Source organism: Bubalus kerabau, chromosome X, assembly GCF_029407905.1.
Source record: "Bubalus kerabau isolate K-KA32 ecotype Philippines breed swamp buffalo chromosome X, PCC_UOA_SB_1v2, whole genome shotgun sequence".
NCBI classification, from domain to species: domain Eukaryota; kingdom Metazoa; phylum Chordata; class Mammalia; order Artiodactyla; family Bovidae; genus Bubalus; species Bubalus kerabau.
In genome coordinates, this window is record NC_073647.1 from 120,442,726 (window position 1) to 120,454,696 (window position 11,971).

Here is an 11,971-nt window from a genome sequence, read left to right on the forward strand (position 1 = left end):
CTATTTTCAAATATCCCAATGTAATATCACAAAGGTTTAATCAAGTCATATCTGTGTGATGAAAAACACGGGTTTGAAAAATGGTGCCTGTGATGTATCCGACTGTCGTAATGATGGAGCTGAATCTCCCGCACAGCCGATCTGATTGTCTCGAGAAATCATCACTCATTAAGGCATCGGGAGAAAAATGAATCGACCCCAGAGGCCACATGGAGAGGCAGCTCCCGGGTGAGATGCTCTAGGACAGAGCAGAACTAGGCCCCAGGCAGCCAGGGAAGCCAAAGAGAATTATATTTAACATGAAACATAAACACCGTCTAAAAAGGTGGATGGTGCAGAAAAATAGAAACGTGATCATTGTTTGGTAAGTCAGAAATCCAGTCGCCTTAGAACCCACATCCACACAGGACTATCTCTACAGCATCTCAGATGATGAAATAGACTTCATTAAAGATCGCTGCAAGAATGGTGAAATGTTCCTGGTGATATTTCTGAGATGGGGATGAGTGGCGGACAGAGGGCGATAACATCATAGCGGGGAGCCCGTGTGTTCGTTTCTGTGAACATGGCCACATGACCAGCTCTGGACCCTCAAAACACTGTCAAACCCAGAACCAGTCACTCTGCTGTGGGTGGTTGCCCATCCAAGCTACAAATGATATAGCCCCGGCTGCGGGTACTTGTGATTTCCCTTCTTCCATGGGCTCCTGAGGGCTTCTCGGTTGGCTCAGTGGTAAATGCCAATGCAGGAGATACAGATTTGATTCCTGGGTTGGGAAGATCCCCTGGAGGAGGGCATAGCAACCCACTCCAGTATTCTTGCCTGGAGAATTCCATGGACAGAGGAGCCTGGCTGGCTGTAGTCCAAAGTGTTGCAAAAGCGTCAGACAGGACTGAGCGACTCAACAACAACAACAAAGGTCTCCTGAGTTTTCCAGAAACAGAATATTTCTCTGTGGATTAGGCAGGAAGTGAGCACAGCCCTCCTTGTTTTAATAGAGGCAGGAATGTCCATACTGAGAAAAGCCAAACCCTCCCCCAAGGTCATGTGGTCACAGCAGGAGCAAATGGGGTGCTCAGAGCTTGGCCCAAATTTCCAGGGGCGGCAGGTTCTGCCCCCCTTTCCCCCCCCCCCCCCGCATCTAGCCAACCCTAGAGGGATGCTTTTAGAAAGTGCTGGTTCTGCTCCAGCTTTCCAGTACCTCTGGAGCAGTACCTTGTCAGTGTTTTACAAAGGAGATGCCTTGGTCTCAGTCTCCTGAGGGTGGCCACACACACACACACACACACACAGGTCGAGTGCCCTCCTCACTTTGCCTCCTGGACAGTCCAGAGCCTGGCAGGGAAAATGACCCACCTCACCCCTCTCAGCCTCACATGAGCAGGAGACTGACCTGGGAGCAGGGGACTCAACAGCTCAGCGTTTGCCATGCTAGTTACCATCATATACAGTGTTCCCCAGATCTCCTGGCGTACATTTTTTACCACTTGTTTGCGCATCTCCTCACCCCTGCAGTGTGCTTTTCTCCAGCCAGCACTGGAGGTTCTTTTTCAGAGCATCTCCCCCCAGGCGGCTGGAGCTACCTTGCCTGCCTGGCATCACCTCTGCTCCCCCAGCCCCCAGGCACACATTAGTTAACCCATGACTGGCAGTGAGGGAATACGAAAGCCCAGCTCCCTTGCCATTGGTCAGGAAGGCTCTGAGGTCTGAGTCATATTCCAGAGCCGCCAAAGGAGCAGGCTGAGAGGTACCCTCTTCCAGGACCTTACTGGAAGTCACATTTTACCGAGCACCACCCCCTACCTACCCTGTCTTGCTTCCTTACTTTCTCATCTCAGGATCTGTTCCTGGGGATCTCAGTTGAAAACTGTCACTGTTCTGGATGAGAAAGATGTGGCCAGGTCCCTGATGGCTGGGCAAATTTTCAATCTATACTGTGGACTCCAAAGTGGGTGTGATGTCTAGGTTGAGATGTGAGATGAACAATATGTCTATTTCAAGTTGTGTTGCTCTGGCCCTTTAATATTTGTTATTTTTCTGCCTGTTTCATCATGAAGATAATCTTAGGAGAATGTTTTTGCTTACTTGCTTAAGTTGGGTCTGACTCTTTTGTGACCCCATGGACTGTAGCCTGCCAAGCTCCTCTGTCCATGGGATTTCCCAGGCAAGAATACTGGAGTGGGTTGCCATTTCCTCCTCCAGGGGATCTTCCCAACCCAGGGATCGAACCCAGGTCTCCTGCATTGGCAGAGGAATTCTTTACCACTGAGCCACTGGGGAAGCCCAGGAGAATGATATAAGTTAAAAGTAAATTATTTTAACCATATTATGGAGTGAATGCTCAATAGATCCTTACTAGTAGGGAACTGAGAGCAAGAAGTTTGAACATAAAAGGTGACCACCCTGGTAGTAGAGGGCAAGTGTATCTCCAGTGGGGTGGGGCCCACACGCTGCCACTTTCCAGCACAGGAGTATATTGAAGACTGTCATTAAGGTCCCATTCAAAGTCTTTTCCATTCCAAACAAGCCCCACCTCTCTAGTTTTTCTTACCAGTGTTATCTTTCTGTCCCTTCATCATTTCCGTGGCTTTTCTTTGGGCTTTCTCCAAGTTCTACAGGCCTGGCATTAATTGTATGGCCCAATATTCCTATAATTGCAGGGTAAGTATTTTTGTGCGGATCACAAGACTGACCTCCTTTGTTATTTAGTTTGAGCTGGATTCTCCGTGGACAGAGGGAAAGGCATGAAATGAGTAAATATTTAATTCCGGAGACGCCTGCGTCTTCAAAATGTTTTCCCATTTGCTAGGCAGCGGCCCACATATTGAAGCTGCTTTGGTCAAGCTCTGGGTTGTGCCTAGCGATCAAGGTTTAGACCCTGCCCCAGGATCTTGAGCTGTCCCTCTCAGCAGCACCTTGAAGACAGCTCTGAGTGTGTGGGCCAGTGAGAGCCCAGGAAATGACTCCACGGCAAATGGAAATTAAGGAACAGAAATAAATGCCTTGACATTTGCAAATATTTTTCACAGTCACATTAGCTATGTTGCCACCACTGGGAGGTCCTGGGCCAGGGAGAAGACTCGTCTAGCATGGGGCAGGTGCTGAAGTTAAGGATTGAGGGGGCAGAGGAGGGCAAGTGGCAGACAGGAGGATCGTCAGGCAGGTGTGGGCATTTGGAGCCTAGAGGCAGGACCAGATAGTGTTGAGAGAAGCGTGGGTATCAGAGAGGTAAGGAATGGATCAGAAAGAGGAAATATTCAGAGGCTACTTGGTATTTGGAAAAACGTACTCTGTCCCAGATCTGTGATGCTATAGGCAGTCACCTTCACCTGTATGTGATCAATGCATGAGTTTTCCAGCTCTCATGTCATCTTCATGACCAGCAGCTCCAATCTGAGAATGAGCTGACTGAGGCTCCAGTGTATTCTGTCATCATGCAGCAGGGAAGCTGTTTTCTGAAGCCATCTGGTTCACTGAGCTCTCAGCTGTAACACGCCTATACTCATGGACACCTTAGCATTTAGACTACAAAAAATAGAAATTAATGAGACTGACAAATGACATATAACAGAAGGTATGAATACCATGGCAATTTAAAGACTGCATTAACATTCCATTACACAGTAAGGTCCTAGATGTCAGAGAACTTGCTTTAAATGAGTTCTGTTAGTTAGTAGATAGTGAAGAAAGCTCCAAAATGTTATTAAATGCTAGCAATGATGTTAAAGATATTTGAGCACGTATACAGAGTGATTTAAAGAACTTTAGATGAAGTCTTTATTTAATAGGATTATCTCCAAGCAAAAATACCTCTATTCTGTATAAGGTTACACTTCCACAAATTCCAAGAGGTATTTATCTGTCCATCCACCCATCCATGTAACAAAGCACAGAAGATGCACAGAAGACTAAGACATTCTTCCACTCAAGGAGTTAAGGGTCTGGTGGAATGACTTTGCTTCATGCTTTCGATTCAAACCTAAGTAAATTTTGGTTGCATACAAAAATTGTGTGCTTAAACCTAACACAGTGCTGAGTGCTCTCGTGGATAAAAGAAGACCTTTGAGAAGAAACAACTCTAGGCAAGAAGAGACACCTGTGTTGCCTGATTTTCTCTCCCTAAATTTCTGCTTTTTCTCTCAGCAACGTTTTTATATTCATTTCCATGACTCTGCCTGGACCCCAGGAGTTCACAATTCCTCTTTTTCTCCAGGCCTATTGTGGACACAGATTTTTTTCTTTTGTTCTTGGCAAAGTCAACAGGCCACCGCAAAAGCCAAGGGGGTAAAAAAGAAATCCTAAAATATAAGCATTAAAAAAGGCATGAAACTATCTGCTTTTGGAGTATGAATTTCCTATTTCAAGAATTCTAGTAAGATACTCTGAGCTTCTCAGCACACAGCATCTCTTATTCTAAGATTGTGTCACTCTATGTGTTTTCTGGATGCTTACCACCTACAGGTGAGCTGATTTGGCTTCCTTCCCTTCTAGCTCCTGGTCGTCTTGTCCTTATAGTCTCTTGGTTTGGTCCCATGTGTCATTAGTCAGCTATTGCTGTGTAAGAAGCAAGCATACAAACTCAGTGGCACAATCATAAACATTTATTTCTCTCACATATGAGTTGGCTGGGGTGGCCTTGTTAATGCAGATTGGATTAGCTTGGCTGGGTTCTAAGCAGCAATTGGGGTCCAGATTGGCTTTACACGTTTCTCATGCTCTGTGGGCCAGTGGGAGAGCTGGGGGCACGTTCTTCCAAGGTCAATGGCAGAGGCATAAGAAGGCAAGCAGAAGCTAGTGAGACCTCTTAAGTCTGAGCTCAGAACAGACCACTGTTACTTCCAGCAACATTTTATGGACCAAAGCAAGTCATATGGCCAAGCCCAAAGTCAAGTTAAGAAGAGCACAATGGACTGCAAGTTTACACGCAGGCAAAGGGGAAGAATTGGGCCCAATAATTCATTTCCTACAAGGGGAAATGGAAAATTTCTAAAGCGAATAGGTAACACATAGATTTTTCTAATCTTCTCAACAACTCCAAGTACAGGTGATTATGATGTCCTCTTTTAATTTATTTTATTATTTTATTTTTCATCTTCATTGAACTGTAATTGACAAATCACATTGTAAGATGTTTAAAGTATACAATGTGATGATTTGTTATATATATGCTGCTGCTAAGTCACTTCAGTCGTGTCCAACTCTGTGCGACCCCATAGACGGCAGCCCATCAGGCTCCCCCGTCCCTGGGATTCTCCAGGCAAGAATACTGGAGTGAGTTGCCATTTCCTTCTCCAATGCATGAAAGTGAAAAGTGAAAGTGAAGTCGCTCAGTCGTGTCCGACTCTTAGCGACCCCATGGACTGCAGCCTACCAGGCTCCTCCGTCCATGGGATTTTCCAGGCAAGAGTACTGGAGTGGGGTGCCATTGCCTTCTCCAGTTATATATATACATATTGTAAAAAGATTCTCTTCTTTGAGTTAATTAACAAATACATCAGATTTTAAGAAGCAACACTTGAGTGTAAAGTAACTAAATGACTTGGCCCAAGTCCCCCAGCCTGTCCACAGAGATCTCGGCATGGCCCAGGAATAAGTCCAGTTGGCTGAGGCTCATTCCTGAGCAGATCCAGGCCCTGCTTTCCCATTTCACATGGCCTCACCCCCTGGGCATTTCCTTTTTTCAGCCCAGGAGTGGGCTGGCTCTGATCTTATTTGAATAGCTGAGCTGATTAAGGTCTGCTGACCCCTCAGTAAGAGCTCAGCCATTCAGGTCTTGGAAGTTTTGCTCTATTCTCTCCTGTAGAATTTTGTGTGGCTCCCCCAAGAGGAAAGGTTTGCAAAGCTCCAACGTTATTATCCATAATGTATAAAGCCCTCAAACATATATTGATTGACATTAATACAACATGTAGTAAAATGGAGGGTCATTCTTTCACATGAGTGGGAATGTTCTGGGTATAAATTACCTTTATAACTATCAGGCAAATGCCTGTTAACATTATGGTGGCCTTTCATTAGCCTCCAGGCTATGTAGTTTGGAGTCCTCTCTGCTACTTGAGGCCTTTTCATTTTATCTACATGTATTTGTATAAAACATTGCCTTTCAAGTTTACTTTTACCTGTATATTAGGGAGGGAAAAACACAGTTTTTAGCATTGGCTTTGGATTGTCAATGAGAGATTTTGTTATTGCAGGAAAAGTCGTGTACTTTGCTTTCAAAACACTGGTTTCTATTTTTGTTGTACCATACGCACATATATTTTAAACAGTGAAAGAGTTCTATAAGGCTTTTTAGGAGCAAGCAGAAGTCTCTGGCAAACCTGTCTCCTTTACCCTTCATCTCCTTTGACTAACTCTTTGGGTATTTACTTCTCCAACTCCAAATAATACCCTTAAACCGTGATTTCATGATTTTTCCTTTAAGGTGTTCAGTTCAGTTCAGTTCACTTCAGTTGCTCAGTCGTGTCCGACTCTTTGCGACCCCATGAATCACAGCACGCCAGGCCTCCCTGTCCATCACCAACTCCAAGAGTTCACTCAGACTCACGTCCATCGAGTTAATGATGCCATCCAGCCATCTCATCCTCTGTCGTCCCCTTCTCCTACTGCCCCCAATCCCTCCCAGCATCAGGGTCTTTTCCAAGGAGTCAACTCTTCGCATGAGGTGGCCAAAGTACTGGAGTTTCAGCTTTAGCATCATTCCTTCCAAAGAAATCCCAGAGCTGATCTCCTTCAAAATGGACTGGTTTGATCTCCTTGTAGTCCAAGGGACTCTCAAGAGTCTTCTCCAACACCACAGTTCAAAAGCATCCATTCTTCGGCGCTCAGCCTTCTTCACAGTCCAACTCTCACATCCATACATGACCACAGGAAAAACCATAGCCTTGACTAGACGAACCTTTGTTGGCAAAGTAATGTCTCTGTTTTTGAATATGCTATCTAGGTTGGTCATAACTTTCCTTCCAAGGAGTAAGTGTCTTTTAATTTCATGGCTGCAGTCACCATCTGCAGTGATTTTGGAGCCCAAAAAAATAAAGTCTGACACTGTTTCCACTGTTTCCCCATCTATTTCCCATGAAGTGATGGGACTGGATACCATGATCTTCGTTTTCTGAATGTTGAGCTTTAAGCCAGCTTTTTCACTCTCCACTTTCACTTTCATCAAGAGGCTTTTTAGTTCCTCTTCACTTTCTGCCATAAGGGTGGTATCATCTGAGGTTATTAAATATCTGAGGTTATTGATATTTCTCCTGGCAATCTTGATTCCAGCTTGTGTTTCTTCCAGTCCAGTGTTTCTCATGATGTACTCTGCATATAAGTTAAATAAGCAGGGTGACAATATACAGCCTTGACGTACTTCTTTTCCTATTTGGAACCAGTCTGTTGTTCCATATCCAGTTCTGACTGTTGCTTCGTGACCTGCATACAGATTTCTCAAGAGGCAGGTCAGGTGGTCTGGTATTCCCATCTCTTGAAGAATTTTCCACAAATTTTATTGTGATCCACACAGTCCAAGGCTTTGGCATAGTCAATAAAGCAGAAATAGATGCTTTTCTGGAACTCTCTTGCTTTTTCCGTGATCCAGCGGATGTTGGCAATTTGATCTCTGGTTCCTCTGCCTTTTCTAAAACCAGCTTGAACATCAGGAAGTTCACGGTTCACATATTGCTGAAGCCTGGCTTGGAGAATTTTGAGCATTACTTTACTAGCATGTGAGATGAGTGCAATTGTGCAGTAGTTTGAGCGTTCTTTGGCATTGCCTTTCTTTGGGATTGGAATGAAAACTGACCTTTTCCAGTCCTGTGGCCACTGCTGAGTTTTCCAAATTTGCTGGCATATTGAGTGCAGCACTTTCACAGCATCATCTTTCAGGATTTGAAATAGCTCAACTGGCATTCCATCACCTCCACTAGCTTTGTTTGTAGTGATGCTTTCTAAGGCCCACTTGACTTCACATTCCAGGATGTCTGGCTCTAGGTGAGTGATCACACCATCGTGATTATCTGGGTCATGAAGATCTTTTTTGTACAGTTCTGTGTATTCTTGCCACCTCTTCTTAATATCCTCTGCTTCTGTTAAGTCCATACCATTTCTGTCCTTTATCGAGTCCATCTTTGCATGAAATGTTCCCTTGGTATCTCTAATTTTCTTGAAGAGATCTCTATTCTTTCCCATTCTTTTGTTTTCCTCTATTTCTTTGCCTTGGTTGCTGAGGAAGGCTTTCTTATCTCCTCTTGCTTTTCTTTGGAACTCTGCATTCAGATGCTTATATCTTTCCTTTTCTCCTTTGCTTTTCGCTTCTCTTCTTTTCACAGCTATTTGTAAGGCCTCCCCAGGCAGCCATTTTGCTTTTTTGCATTTCTTTTCCATGGGGATGGTCTTGATCCCTGTCTCCTGTACAATGTCACGAACCTCATTCCATAGTTCATCAGGCACTCTATCTATCAGATCTAGGCCCTTAAATCTATTTCTCACTTCCACTGTATAATCCCAAGGGATTTGATTTAGGTCATACCTGAATGGTCTAGTGGTTTTCCCTACTTTATTCAATTTAAGTCTGAATTTGGTAATAAGGAGTTCATGGTCTGAGCCACAGTCAGCTCCTGGTCTTGTTTTTGCTGACTGTATAGAGCTTCTCCATCTTTGGCTGCAAAGAATATAATCAATCTGATTTCGGTGTTGACCATCTGGTGATGTCCATGTATAGAGTCTTCTCTTGTGTTGTTGGAAGAGGGTGTTTGTTATGACCAGTGCATTTTCTTGGCAAAACTCTATTAGTCTTTGCCCTGCTTCATTCCGTATTCCAAGGCCAAATTTGCCTGTTACTCCAGGTGTTTCTTGACTTCCTACTTTTGCATTCCAGTCCCCTATAATGAAAAGGACATCTTTTTTGGGTGTTAGTTCTAAAAGGTCTTGTAGGTCTTCATAGAACCGTTCAACTTCAGCTTCTTCAGCATTACTGGTTGGGGCATAGACTTGGATTACTGTGATATTGAATGGTTTGCCTTGGAAATGAACAGAGATCATTCTGTTGTTTTTGAGATTGCATCCAAGTACTGCATTTCAGACTCTTTTGTTGACCATGATGGCCACTCCATTTCTTCTGAGGGATTCCTGCCCACAGTAGTAGATATAATGGTCTATTATATCTACTACTATCTATTTAAGGTGTTACTATCTTTTAATTACTATTGACTTCCTCAAATGGAAAATGAGTATTTAGCTCTCTTTCACCACCATCACCTAGACTCATTCTTCCCTGTCTCACTTCCTCTCAAAATACTTGTAGTCTAATCTAGGTTAGATCAACAGTCAGTGCTCACATGATTATGACTATGTCAACAATATCCACAGCTGAGTCATGTAGTGTACTCTGGCATTTACTCACTTCTTATGGGGGTAGATTACTTGTAAAGACGGCTGCAATAACTCCTTCCTGAACACACACCCCATTGCAATATGATCTTGCCACCTCTCCATCTCTTGGTTGATCTCTCCACTTCTTGAATCTGGGCTTATCCATGTAACTTGAAGGAAGGAAGGATAGGAGGAAGGATGAGAGGGAGGGAGGAAGGGAGAAAGGAAGAAAAGAAAGAGGGAAGGAAGCAACACTGTAAGATCCTAACGTGGGAAAATTTATGCCAGATAAATAAGACAGACAGCGGTCATTTGATGAATTAATTGGGCCTTGAGCAGTGCACTGATGCCTTACTTTGCAAACTCTGAGTGGCGAGCACATTAGGAGAGTCAGATTATCCCACCAAATCCCACTTTCACCTCTTCAATTTCTGATGGTTTGCTGGGAAGCAAATTTCTCCAAAGCCTAGCTTCCTATGGCTATATTAATGTGAAATGTAATAATACATAACTGTAAACTAGTTTATGTGATTCCCAAATGAATGAGTAGGGGGAAGGTAATTTATTATCAATTTGCATCAAATTTCAGTTAATGTAAAAAATGCAAAGCTTATTTTAATATACTTATTTCTGGAAAAGGCTTTCCATTAAATAGAGTGTCAAGTGGGGGTAACGATTTGCCTGGGGGAGAGTCTTTATGGTTTTGATGTCTGGGCTCCCTGGGAGAAACCATGGGCTTTTGGAAGGTTTTGGGTTAGGCCCCAGGTTCAGTGCACAGCGGAAAGTTGTGCTTTCCACTTCCATGCTGGCTGGCTGAAACCTCATGATGGATGATGACAGCAGGTCCAGTGGCCTCTTCCTGGCTGACATGAGGATCAGGGAAGCACTAACTGAAGGGATCAGGCTTGGGAGGAAGGAGAATGTATGGCCTTGATCTACAGTGTGTGCGTGTTAAGTCGCTTCAGTCGTGGCCTACTCATTGCGACCCCATGGACTGTAGCCTGCCAGGCTCCTCTGTCCATGGGATTTCCCAGGCAAGAATACTGGAGTGGGTTGCCATGCCCGCCTCCAGGGGATCTTCCCTACCCAGGGATCGAACCTGTGTTTCTTAAGTCTCCTGCATTGGCAAGCGTGTTCTTTACCACCAATGCCACATGGGAAGCCCTGATCTACAGCTGGGGTCAGCAAACGATGGCCTGACAGCCAGATCCTGCCCACCACCAGTTTTTACAAATTAAGTTTTATTGGAACCCAGTCCCATCCATTCTTTTGCTTATTGCCTATGGCTGTTTTCATGCTAAAATGGAAGAGCTGAGTAGTCACAACAGAGACCACATGTCTTGCAAAGCCCAAAAGATTTACTATCTGGCCCTTTACAGAAAAAATTTGGCAGTCCTCTGGTCCATAGAATGTACTCTCACCTATGTGAACGTACTTCAGCTGCAAGTACTGGGCTTCCCAGATGGCACAGTGGTAAAGAATCTGCCTGCTAAGCAGAAGACCTGGGTTTGATCCCTGGGTTCGGAAGATCCCCTGGAGGCGGGCATGGCAACCTACTCCAGTATACTTGCTTGGGAAATCCCATGGACAGAGGAGCCTGGTGGGCTACAGTCCATCGGGTCTCAAAGAGTCGGTCACGCCTGAGTGACTAACACTTTCACTTTCCTGAGGGTTTAAGAATCCAACTATCTCAGCTGGTTGAAACATCCCACAAGGCTCCGAAAGCTAAGTGGTTTAGGACAGTATTTTCTAAATCCTGGTCCACGGATGTGTGCCAGAATCTCTGAAGATGCTTGTTCAGAACACAGATTCTCAGACCCCACCCCCAGAGACTCTGACTTAAGAGGCCTGGGATGAAGCCACTGAGGGCAGACACGGGGTAGCCTTGGGCTCCTTTAGCAAGTGCTCCCAAGTAATTCTGAGGCCCAAACAGGTTTGGAAACCACTGTTTTATGATTCTAGATGCGATTAAAGCCATCTGAAGATGATGAGAAACAGCTGGGGTAGAGTTTTTCGTTAACTCAGTAAATCCCTGAGAGGGAACTGTTTGCTAATTCCTGTGGCGTTTAGCTCCCGAATGGATGCAGGCACTGGGAATCCTCTTTAGGCTTGACATTTCCTGGGGTCCACGGTTGTCTGTATCCCCAGAAGTGGGGACCGTCTGTAGTTTTTTCGGGAAATCTCTTGAAGGGGTAATTGTGAGGTTACTCCATTCCCCACAGCACTCATGGAGGGGAACAGCCTGCCAACTTGGGAGCGCCCTAGGGATCTTGGTGTGTTATACTGCTTTGGTGGGTTATATTTGGTGTATTATACTTGATGTGTTCTACAGTAACAAGTGACCATAAAGGTAGTAACTTAACACAAATTTATAGTTCTGAAGATGGAAGTCTGAAATGGGTCCCACTGGGCTAAAATCAAGGTATTAGTAGGGCTGTGTTCCCCTCTGGAGGCTTGGGAAGAATCCATTTCCTTGCCTTTTCTCTTTCTAGAGGCTACCCACAATCCTTGGCTCGTGGCCCCTTTCCGCCATTTTTAAAGCCAGCAATGGCAGCCTCCTGACCATCTCTCCTGCTGCCCTTTTCTATGTACAAGGACTCTTGGGGTTACATT